This window comes from Amphiura filiformis, chromosome 17, assembly GCF_039555335.1.
Source record: "Amphiura filiformis chromosome 17, Afil_fr2py, whole genome shotgun sequence".
NCBI lineage: Eukaryota > Metazoa > Echinodermata > Ophiuroidea > Amphilepidida > Amphiuridae > Amphiura > Amphiura filiformis.
Genome location: NC_092644.1, coordinates 23,856,754 through 23,868,925, shown reverse-complemented (window position 1 = coordinate 23,868,925; position 12,172 = coordinate 23,856,754). Strand labels below are relative to the sequence as shown.

Genomic DNA, 12,172 nt, shown 5'->3' with positions numbered 1-12,172 from the left:
ATTCAGTTTCTTGTAAACTTCATTGCTCAGCAAATTGTGCTGATAATCTATATTGAAAGTACTATTGGAGTAAGCAGCAGCAACTGCTTTGTTTGAAATGTAGTACTAGTTACTACTGGTTTTGAATGCATCACATGATGAATGGGCTAGCAGATACTTAAGGGGGTACTATATCAGGCCAATTTTGTGCCTATTTTTGCATTTTTTTCTGAAAAATTATAGCGTATTGGTGACAAGTAAGATATGTATATTATAGGGGCAAGGACTACAACTACTGCACTGGAAATTTTATTTCAGCAGTCAGCACAGAAAACAGTTGTGGAGTTACAGTCAAAAATGAGGGAAAACCAATATTTGATCAATAAATCAATAACTACTTGACTTGAGTTGCTGATTTTTCAGTGCAGTAGTTGTAGTCCTTGCCCCTATAATATACATATCTTACTTGTCACCAATGCGCTATAATTTTTGAGAAAAATGCAAAAATAGGCACACAATTGGCCACAGGGCCTCAGATTCGACGAGAATCACCGAATCGATTCTCGTAATGATTCTCCTAACATTTGTTGCGAGAATCAATTTCTTTCATTGAATCATGCAGTAAGTGAAGCGACTCTGATGGCTTTTGATTCTCGCAAACAGGAGCGAAATCTAGGCCCTGGGCCAGGGGTGTAGTACCCCCTTAATGAACTAAGTTCTTAATTTGTTTTGTTGATGTAATTCATTCATGTTAGCAAGCCTTCATAGGCATAGTTTGAGGGTGCAGGCATGTGCTGCAACGGCCTGCTATACTATAGCATCTCTATCTAGATATTCTGTGCTATTTTACATGATCCATTGCCTGGCAAAGGTGGTGCAATCTCTGTACATGCTATTGAGTGAATAAATCTAAAATCCAAACAGTTCAGTTTCACAAAGAGATGACATCCTTGAGAATCCTGTTGTTTCTTTAATAATGCGATCAAAAATATCAATCTCTATAGATGCTGCTTACTGAGAGAATAAATCTAAAATCCAAACAGTTCAGTTTCACTAAAAGGTGAACACAAAACAGCAGCTGTGATCCTTTGGAATCCTGCTGCCTCTTTGATCAACAATATTGGCAAATGCTATTACCAAATCCATGCACAGAACATAATCTGCTTCATATGGAATGTTGGATGCTAGAAAGTATTTTTCTGAACGTCAGAATGGTTGCTGAGTAACATAATATAATAGAGACTAGTGTCCTGGTTTGTCTGGTCAACTTGGGCAGTCTGTGTAAAAACAAAAGATAATAATACTACATTATGAACAAAACACAAACATCATATTCAGAAGTGGGAAATTAGGGTCAGAATTTTGGCGAGAATCGATTCTCGAAACATTCTGGCAAACAGATTTGCATGAATCAAAGTAAATTCTCACAAACTTTTGTAGTTTACACAGAAGTTGATTTGCAAGAATCAAATGATTACCAAGAATTTATTCTGCAAGAATCAAGATTGATTCTCGCGCTGTGAAACAAAACTCTGACCCTGGATGTGAAAGATTACAAAGGTTCAAAGTGACTTGTGCAATGTGAAAGTTTTGTTTTCCTTTTTAGTAATGTATTAGTCCACCTTCATTCTCACCAAATTCATTGCAACGATTCTGCATTCTATTGACCAGGTTTCGAATGCATTGCTGTGCAGGTGACTCCATGCACGTTGCAGTATTCTCAGCAACCCTTGCAGTGTTGTGTTGTCATTTAGTCGGGTATCTACATGTACCAGGTTTTAATGTGCATCCCCCAGGACTCTACCAAACCAACTTTTTTAGCTTCCTTTTATGGTCCTATAACATATTCAAAATGTTAACAAAAATATTTCTCAAATTGCTTGTTATGTAAAAATAAGTAAAATAAGGAATAGTTGTAACCATGTAGGATGTTTCGTTACCTAGGAAACGTCACAACATAGGTTGTGGTCAATAGGCTGTAATGGGAGATTGACCTTTATGGCCAATTTTGTCAATAACGAAGCATTTTAGACAGTGCAAACAATTCCTTTTTTGACTTGCTTTTGCATGACGAGCAATTTTAGACCATTAAATTTATGCTGAAATTGGAGCATTATTAATTTTGGCCCTGTGTGGCCAAAACAACTGACCACCGCTCAAAATTTGACCTTTTTGCTTATAACTCAAGAACGGTAAGTCGCAGGTAGGTCAAACTATACTTTTTCTGAATCCTTACAATGATAGGAATAATTTGGTGTGCTTGTTAACCAGATTTAAGCAACTTTGAAATTTGACCCCTGTGTTGACCTTTAACCTTGAATATGGCCGGAGTGCCGGGAAATATTTTTTGTTAACATCTTGAATGTGTTATAGGACCATAAAAGGAAGCTAAAAAAGTTGGTTTGGTAGAGTCCTTGGTGGATGCACATTAAAACCTGGTAGATACCCGACTAATTTACATTCTTGTTTCCAGCTTGCTTCAGATGGTCTCAGAGATGTCCAATGGGGTTTGGCAGTGCACTCCAGTCACTCATTCAATTCCTTCATGGAATCACCTGGACCGCAGTGCATTCAAACCTGGTTAATCACATTCAATTGACAATAACCACTCAGCCATGATTTTAAACCATAATGAGAGCAATTTCATCAAATTTGTTTGTTTTCAACATTCTTGTCATTAAAGTTGTTTAAGGGAAATGCATAGATGTGAGTAGGCCTACTTGAAATCCCGATGTAAAAAATGTAGCTTTTTTGGGCCTCAAATTTCATAAATGGCTGTATTTTCTGATGAACGACAAAATGTTGAACAAAAAAGTAACGCACATGTAATGTGTAACTAATCAGGCTACATTTCACACTTTAAATCAACTTAAGGGGCCTAACAGTTTTTAGTTATGTCAGGGGACTTAGTTTTTGGAACCATTGACTACATCATGTATGCTTCTGCATATTGCTAAACCAGATATCCGTGACTGCGTATGGGCGCCCAGTTTAAATTCTTTCTTTTTGCTATGTGCCTGCAGTGTGACGCTTACATGGCAGACACTCACCTTACTCGAGACTCCAGCTTCAAAATTGCACACAATAGTTTTGACTAGAGTCCAAAGCTATCGTTTTTCGGTAGATCAGTATTGTGATTTTTTGCAATGCATTACGCATATATGTTAAATACCCTGTTCATGTTTAAATTTGGATTTTAATGATATTGTTATCTTGGGTCTTGATGAGGTATGGTGACACAAGAGGGCGCTGCACACCTTTTTCTCGGACACGAGGCCAAAAATTTTGTCATTTCATGTTGAGATAGATTATATAGGACAAAAAACTGTTTAGAAACAAAAATAACCAAAAAGTCATTTTGGCTTCGATATAGCCAACTGGTATTTGAAGGTAGGCTTATCAAGCAACTCACCATTATAGCCTGATGATGTGCGACTTGATATCCACGTCTGTCTACATGCTTCCTTCTTTTCACAGGTTCTCATAAATCGACGCAGTTATGACAAAACCGTGGTGGGTGAATGTTGTTACAATGTATGTGTAATGTCAACATTGCAGTATTGCAACAGTTTTGTATTCCAAGTGATGTTTGATAACTTATCCACACCCTTACTGTCAAAACTTGTTCCAGCCAACTTTGATCCAGGCCCACGAAAATCTCTGCCACACATCCTACACACCTTTTACAAATTTTGCTGATGCTGAAGGAGCCCAGACATATTTTAGCCTGTGAATGAAGGCAAAATAAAAATTAAATTACAATTAAAATGTGATTGTTCCAATCACTCACATAAATAATCCGCTTATGCGTCCCGTTTCTTAACACGCAAACAAGCACATGTAATCACCACGTAAGTTCACATACTAAAGATCGCATATTAAATGTGCATGAAGTTCACGAACGGAAGATACATTTCATAAGTTTTTAAGAGCCAATCTTACTTATTATGTAATGGATCTGTGATACAAAAATGTTTAAAATTATTTTGTTAAATATTAACACCAACAACTCACATACATTATATACAGTATGAGCGTGCACAGTGCCCTCATTCACCTTTAAAAAATCATGAAATCTCAGCCTCTCTGAGCCTTACAATGATAAAATTTGGAGGTGCATAATGTACATGTATAACATTGTGAGCCATCATCATCCCAACCTGCATTTTGCATTTTTTGAAGTACCAAATGATTACATCACAAAAACCAAGGGGAAAAAATGTGATCTTTGATGGCGCAAAAAAACCCCAGCAAATCCAATGTTTGAATCAAAAGTGCCCTCGTGCAAACTTCCAAGCATCATAACCATGGAGGTTTAATTTCAAACTTGTTCAGACTTGGGCGCCAGTACGCAGGATTTTTTTGGGGGGTGGGCGATTTTGTGAAAAGTGGACTTTCTTCTCCAAATTTAAGGTAAAAAAACTGATTTTTTTTTCTCGCTACTATCGCAAATTCTTATATTTTGGGACTTTTTTTTAATTTTTTTTTATTTGGGGAGGTGCGGTCGCACCCCCACACACCTCTGCGTAGGGGCCTGGACTTGGGATAAGTTTAATTTTGCAGCAACAAGTTTTTGGGATTTTGATGGCGCACATACTGTTAAGGGTGTGCTACACCCCTGGCCAATTTTGTGCCTATTTTTTGCATTTTTCTCAAAAATTATAGTACATAGGTGTCAAATAAGATATGTATATTATAGGGGCAAGAACTATAACTACTGCACTGAAAATTCAGTAACTCAAGGCAAGTAGTTATTGATTTATTGATCAAATATTGATTTTCCTCATTTTTACTGTAACTCCACAACTGTTGTCTGTGCTGAAATAAAATTTCCAGTGCAGTAGTTGTAGTCCTTGCCCCTATAATATACATATCTTACTTGCCACCAATGCACTATATTTTTTGAGAAAAATGCAAAAATAGGCACAAAATTGGGCAGGGGTGTAGTACCCCCTTAACAGAGGTCAAAGCTAAAATTTTCTCAACTTTTTACATGCCTATATTTCCACACTCCAACGTCACCTGATTCTAAATAGCATCTCATCAAAGAAGATGTAATTCTCTGAACAAGGCGGTTCTTGAACCACAAGTCTCGCCTGCTTTCATGACCGCCTGCTTTCGCGATTACTTTTAGTAGAAGTAAATGAACCAGCAACAACCCATGAAGACCTCGAAATGACCTTCCAAAAATTTGGCTCTACATGTAAATGTTGGCTGAATCCACTAAGTTTCATGCCTATACAATAGTTTTTAGTAATTTGACCTCATCTGACCCATGGATGACCCCCAAATGACCTTCCAAACATTTGGCTCTAAATGTTGAATGTAGGCCTACCCACTAAGTTTCATGCCCCATATGACAGTTATTACATGTAGTAATTTGACCTCAAATGATCCCTGGGTGACATTTGGATGACCCAAAAATGACCTCCCAAAAATTTGACTCTAAATGTTGACTGTACCCACCAAATTTCATGCATGCCCATACAACAATTATTAGCAATTTGACCTCAGATGACCCCTGCGTGACCCTGGATGACCCAAAAATGACCTGAAAATCTAATCAGGTAGAAGGCATGCACATTCTAAATTTTTTGTGCGCTCCTCGTGCATGATTGTTAAGTAGGCCTATTCATTCAATTGTGTAGGGGCCTACTCTCAAGCTTCAAATCAACAAAATGTGTAATGTATACACACTTTACAATTTTGGTGTATTATCACTATGACTGCAATGAGTAATAACTTCCCACCCAACATTTTGAAAGAGGGGGGTGGTCCATACAATCATCCCCCAATGGTGACGCCTGTAGGCCTATATGGGTTTCTGACCAAATTAACCCTGATTCGGGCAATTTGACCATTTTAAAACCTAAAAAGTGCCAAATTTGTTGTACTTCACGTGAATTCATTCCAGTTTTGTAACATATATCGCTAATTTAGCTTTAATATGGCAAAAATTTTCACGCGCTTCGCACATTTGTACCATGATCTTATTTTGGAACCAAAAGGTGCAATTAGACTTTAAGAAATTTTCTCCAACTCCATCCCCATGTCAAAAAGAAATCTACGCCACTGTTAATGACGACGGTATATATATATTTTTTTTTTAGGACATGAAGGGGGAATCAACAAATTTTTTGGGGATAAAAAAAATCCACCCTTTTTAAAGGGGATCAAAATTTTTTGATGTCCAAGGTTCCAACTTTTCCAACAACTCCCACCAAAGTATAAATTTATGAACGCTCCCTTACATATAGGTAACTGAAAACAATTCTTGTAAAGTCACTTTATCTGAAAATATCAAGCAAATCCTGATATTCTTGGGAAAGAATGGTGGTATTAAGGGACCATTCGCAAACACTTGTTGGGGGGGGCTGATGCAAAAGGGGGGGCCCTGAAAATTTTTGAAAAATTGAAAAGAAATGGGGTTTTAAATAATATTGAACTTTGGAATTTGCAAAGTGTAAATCAAATCATGATGAGTCTAATATTACCGTACATGTACTATAGAAAAATTATCAAGTTTGTGTACATCGTGGAACATACTCTTTGCTGTGCGTAGTAAGCAGTTGTACGCAGATAGCCTCGCTATATGGACGCCAGAGAGTAGCGTTATACGGCTGTACGCACGTGTACTTAGCATGATTAGTCGCGGAGTTACAAGCATAGTTGAATGTTCCACGATGTACACAAATTTAATATTATAGTATTAGTCTTAACAACATATGTCTAAGGCTGTGCTAACACTTTTGAGTTTGACCAGAATTTTTTATTTTTCAAATATCTTTTAATACAAGATAAAGAATGTATTAACTACTAAGGTTTGCCCGTCATATTATACGAAGCCAAGAAAGACCCTAGATTTTGACTGCTCGCAGCTCCAAAAGACCCACCACCTCAAATTTCTGGGGGAGCAAAATTTTTTGATGTGCCCCCCCCCCCCAGGTGTGTTCTAGGCGAATTTGGCTGACTAGCATGTGGTAAGGTTTGCCTGGCATACCTACATACATGCTGCATGCACAGGTAAGCGTTGGATTCCTGCGCTTAGAAGGAGGTAATGAATATTGATACACTACGTCACTGTCCTGGCATCGGCTGTCATTTCTGTATGATGAGTAATTTGTAGGGGTGGGGGTGGTCTGATATGATATTTATATAATTATAACAGAGGCCACAATTTTGTCAAGACTTTTGGAGGTTTAGTTAAGGGAGGTGTAATGAGCGTGAACCTGGTTTGGATGCAGAGGGAGTGTGCCTGTAACAGACACAGCCACCAGAAAAGGACCAGCTCAGATCGCGCGCCAAATAAGTTTGCAGTCCACAAATTTCATTTTTTCTCAGCCTTGCAAAAAATAGGCAGAGGTGGGAATCGAACCCGGGACCTCGGTGTTGTAAAACCTATCATGCTACCACTGAGCCAACTGACAATCAGCTATGAGAAGTTTGATAGTAATCCTTGATATTGCTGAATAGAATAAATCAATACTGATAGGTCTATTTATCTAATGTACGATGTTATTCAAATTGGCCTATAAACTAGGAATATAATGTGAAATGACTATCAATCGATCAATCAATCAAGTTGTCAAGTTATCAACAATCAATAATAAACCGACGTAGGCCTATCATGGAATATTACTAACTAGGCCTACTAACTAATATACCAAATAAATAAAATAAATAAATAAGTCAGTAAATAAATAAATAGGCATAGGCCTAAATAAATAAATAAATACATAATGCAGAATGCAGTTAGTATTTTAGTTGCAAAATTCCAAACATTCTATTCACATATTCTATTATAATTTTCTGCTATACACGCAAAGGACCTGTGCCTTTAATATGTCCGCGCCTAATCAATAATGAGTCTTTCACCATGCTCACACACCATGTTAAACTATTGTATCCCTGCAAGTATTATACTGACCAAGTCCTAACACCTCAATGAAATGGATGCTATAACGTGCCCAATCAAGCGAATATATCAATGCCATATCAGGGCGTTATACTAAGAATGGTCAAAGGTCAACGTTTCCAAAGAAGTATAGTAATAGATGTAGACACAAGCTTTCGTCAGGGAAACATAAACACATAGTCGCCAGTGTGGTTTTTATGAGATTTGATACGGCGCTGAAGTCTATTGGCTGTCCCAAAATCAGTACCAGACCCGGTTTCCAGACGGCAATGTGTGTTTGTTACAAGGAACGCAAACTCATTTTATCAATGAGTGAACCACATAGAGGAATACGACATCTATCGTGAGCCAATCTGCATTCTGTTGCCTGCAAAAGCCGACGATCAGGTAAAAATTCTAAAAGCAGCGTGACTAGATATTTGCGTTAATTTCATGATACGTGTAAAACGCATTGAAAACGCCAAATTGCAGTCATAAAATATATAATATTAGTAAATCACCCAATCGAATGTTAACGTGGGTATGTGGAAAAGAACTGCAATAACAATAACAAACTATGTGCCCAAAGAGTTGTCTTTGGCATGTCGCTTTGAAATATGACTAAAAATATCAAATTTTGGAAAAACGCCTCAAAATTTAAAACAAACACGAACCTTCCAAAATAAATATATATTAGCACTCGGCGGCCCAGTCACTACCTGCCGCTGTGATTTGGGGTAACTCATTGCTTCCCCTCTCCAGATACCGGAACTTCAAGGTCGCTCATACCCCAGCCCTTAAGATTTAGTTAAACCCATATTATAACATTTGCTGGGAAGAACGCCCTCAAAAAAATTTTAATTCAGGTTTTTGCACAATTAATTGTTAATGTACTACAAAGATTCTCTGCAAAAAAGACTTCAGGTGCTGTAGTTTTGTCAAAATCATATCCGAGATTTTGAATAAACCACGATGGAAATATTACTCGAACCAAAGTGTATTCGATGTCAACACACCCCTCACGTGACACGGCGTATGGGACACACACACACATGCCAGAGGATCGTATCTATATTACAACCACCGGAGTAACTGTGCATGCATTGGCGCTAGTAGTAAATTCCAATTTTCTTTGCTTTACCTCACTTGTTCGGCTCAAAATTAAAAGGGGACATACCGTATCTCAGTGATATCTGACAGTAAATGTAGGTACATGTATGCCAGGTGAATTCAAATTTGCCATCAAACTGCATCATTTTATATATCAAATTAAAGCCCTCGAGTATAAAAGAAATTAAGCCAACACTGAAAACCTTTTTGTCATAGCACTTTCCATAGCAAAATTAGGCTCTGTCAAAGATTGACTTTCATCAAATAGATTCTGCTAGCAAAATTCCCCAAAACAGCATTACGGGGGTGTTTCTAGATCTTAGTCTCATGACGATAGCAGCTTTTTTTTAATGGAACTGCTATCAAAATCCCTCTGAAATTCCATGTGCGAGTTCTCAAAAAAAAAAAAAAAATCATATATTTGGGTCAAGTGAAGTATAGACAACATATTTATGAAGGTTTCCTTGAGCAAGCGGTTCTTTTAAATTTCAATGTAAATTTGTATTGCCGGTTTAGGCCATTTTGGCTGACTAGCAAATGTGTTAAGCCCAGGGCTGTCAACTCTCACGCATTGGCCGTGAGTCTCACGCATTGGGTCACTTTCTCACGCCAAGGTAGTATAATCTCACGCCTAGGTAGTAAATCTCACGCAAAAAGCTCGAAAATGTGTAAAATCTCACGCATCGTCATGAATAATTTGTTGCTCCTACCCCCCCCCCGCTTTTCACATTCTCGAGCGCCGTGGCTCACAAGTAATCATGGTACAAAATGAACATTGCCTTTGAGTTGGCAAATCCCGGTACGCCTCTGTCTCACGCCAAGCAATTCCAAAAAGTTGACAGCCCTGGTTAAGCCTCCAGCATACTTTTGTTTGCATTTCAACCAATGACAAGCCTTGATTGTGGCCGTTTGTCTGCAATACGCGTATGCCACGCCGCTCAGCGGCAAGCAGCCAGCGGCAAGCAGCAAGCAGCAGGGTAGTATGAAACCAGCATTAAGGGGGTACTACACCCCTGCACAATTTTGTGCCTATTTTTGCATTTTTCTCAAAAATTATAGCACATTGATGACAAGTAAGATATGTATTTAATATAGGGCAAGGACTACAACTACTGCACTGGAAATTTTATTTCAGCACAGACAACAGTTGTGGAGTTACAGTCAAAAATGAGGGAAACCACTATTTGATCAATAAATCAATAACTACTTGCCTTGAATTGCTGAATTTTCAGCGCAGTAGTTGCAGTCCTTGCCCCTATAATATACATATTTTACTTGTCACCAATGCGCTATAATTTTTGAGAAAAATGCAAAAATAGGCACAAAATTGGCCAGGGGTGTAGTACCCCTTAACTGAGGTTTCGATCCCTGTCATACATGTACCTAGTAAATGCTAGCATTTTTATTTTATTGAAAATAATGAATACTAATCTATTTTTTATTTTTATTTTTTAAATGTTATAATCCCGTGGGGTCACTCAACTTGCAATACTGACCGCACGATCGTTACCAAAATCAAGGAAAAAGGGGTCATTTTAGGGCATGTCCATGGACAAAACTTGTCCGTGAAATTGGAAAAATAGGGTGTTTTATTGCACAAATGTCTCAAGAAATTGAAAAAGGGGTTCTTATTATTTTCTCCTGATCCCGTGGCCAGATAAAAAAACTACAGCAATAAATTTGGTTTCCTACTTTGTACTCATCCCATGATCAATATTGTTCTCGGTTCTGATTTATATGCAAGGGGTACTACTTGAATTCTGTGATGCCCTTGTTAATTTACTGAAAAAAAAACATTCATAGGCCTAAAAATCCCTTCCTTGAAATGTTGAAATAGGGTCAAAATTGCAAATGTGTCCTCGGAATCTAAAAAATAGGGGTGTTTCAGAGTACCATTTTGTCCTTGTTTTGGAGTAAAAAAGGGGGTAAATTTTCATGATTTGTCCTTGAAATCGACTGCAAAAGGGGGTAATTTGTGCTTGTGGTAACGGTCCTATGCGTCTAGACTCGCTGAGTCTCATGGACGCCGTTCCTATGTCCATCAGACTCGTATTTCCCATTTTGGATGTCAATGGGAAAATACAAACTCAACGATTTGCGACAGTTAGAAACTTGAAAAAAAATCTTAAAAATTTTATCAATGTATATAAAAGTGGTACCAACCTTATTGTGCTTGCTAATTTAAGACTCGGTTGAAACAAAATTAAGGATCGAATGCATTTTAGTGTCAAAAAGGCAAAATTATCGTCAAAGTTCTGTCAAATCGGCACCCTTATGCGAAGGGTTCAGAATTCGAATCGAACGAAAATATCCGATCTTTGCGATCAAAACCACAAAATTACAACTTTAAACATACTATTGGCAAAAGACATTATTACCAAACAATATAGAATAGAAAATTTGACATCATTTTCTCAAAATATTGAAGAAATTTGCTCACTAGACATCGAAAAAGTACGCAATCCAATTCCCGTTCAAACGCATGAGAAACTGAAAGTGCATAATCCCGACTATATGCGTCCCCCCTGCCAGGGAGTGACCCCACCGGGGTTATAATATGGCTTTAATTTGAGCTAAATTTTCCAAAGTTATTGAAAACGTCATAACATAAATATTCATGACCTCCTTCGAAGTGCAGGAATCCAACGCTTACCGCATGCACTGCATGTGATTCACATTGCTAACTTTAATACGCGTCTACATGTATAAACCTCTACAATTAGCAATCGGTTCTCAATATTATACATGTATGTGACCTTAAAATATTACTAATGTGTTTTAGTCAACACTCACCACCAGGCTTGGGTCCTTTAACAATGTTTATACCTTCCAAACACGTCGCGATTCTCGGTACGTACTTTCCACGTAGGCTGTCATTGTATCATGCTTGAAGGAGAGCCCGTTTTCAAGAGGAGCACCCCTGTGGTAGGTGAAATGGCGTTACATGTCTATTACACCACATTTCGCCATAATTCATTCTAGAAACGCTTGCTGTTAGAATAAGAAAAAATTTAATGCTAAATTATTGCACATTCTAGGGAGCGTGGTTACTGTTTTGAAATAACCGAGTGAGAGGGTTTTCAAGAAAATATTTTTCCTGTCAAAACTGAAGCATCCTCTGTATAAAAGAAAATATGAATATTAACTGCACATCATATATAACTATTCGTGATACCCAATTGTGGCATA

At 37.7% G+C, this 12,172-nt stretch overlaps 1 long non-coding RNA gene across 1 annotated transcript; it reads right to left on the bottom strand.

Moving 5' to 3' along the window:
• Window positions 1-212: 212 nt before the first annotated feature.
• On the bottom strand, window positions 213-11,866 carry LOC140138336 (uncharacterized). Its single transcript, XR_011856982.1, has 3 exons — window positions 11,777-11,866; window positions 3,392-3,706; window positions 213-1,256 (listed from the first exon to the last, which is right to left on the bottom strand). It is a non-coding gene; the product is annotated as an uncharacterized lncRNA (long non-coding RNA).
• Between the last annotated feature and the right edge of the window lie 306 nt (window positions 11,867-12,172).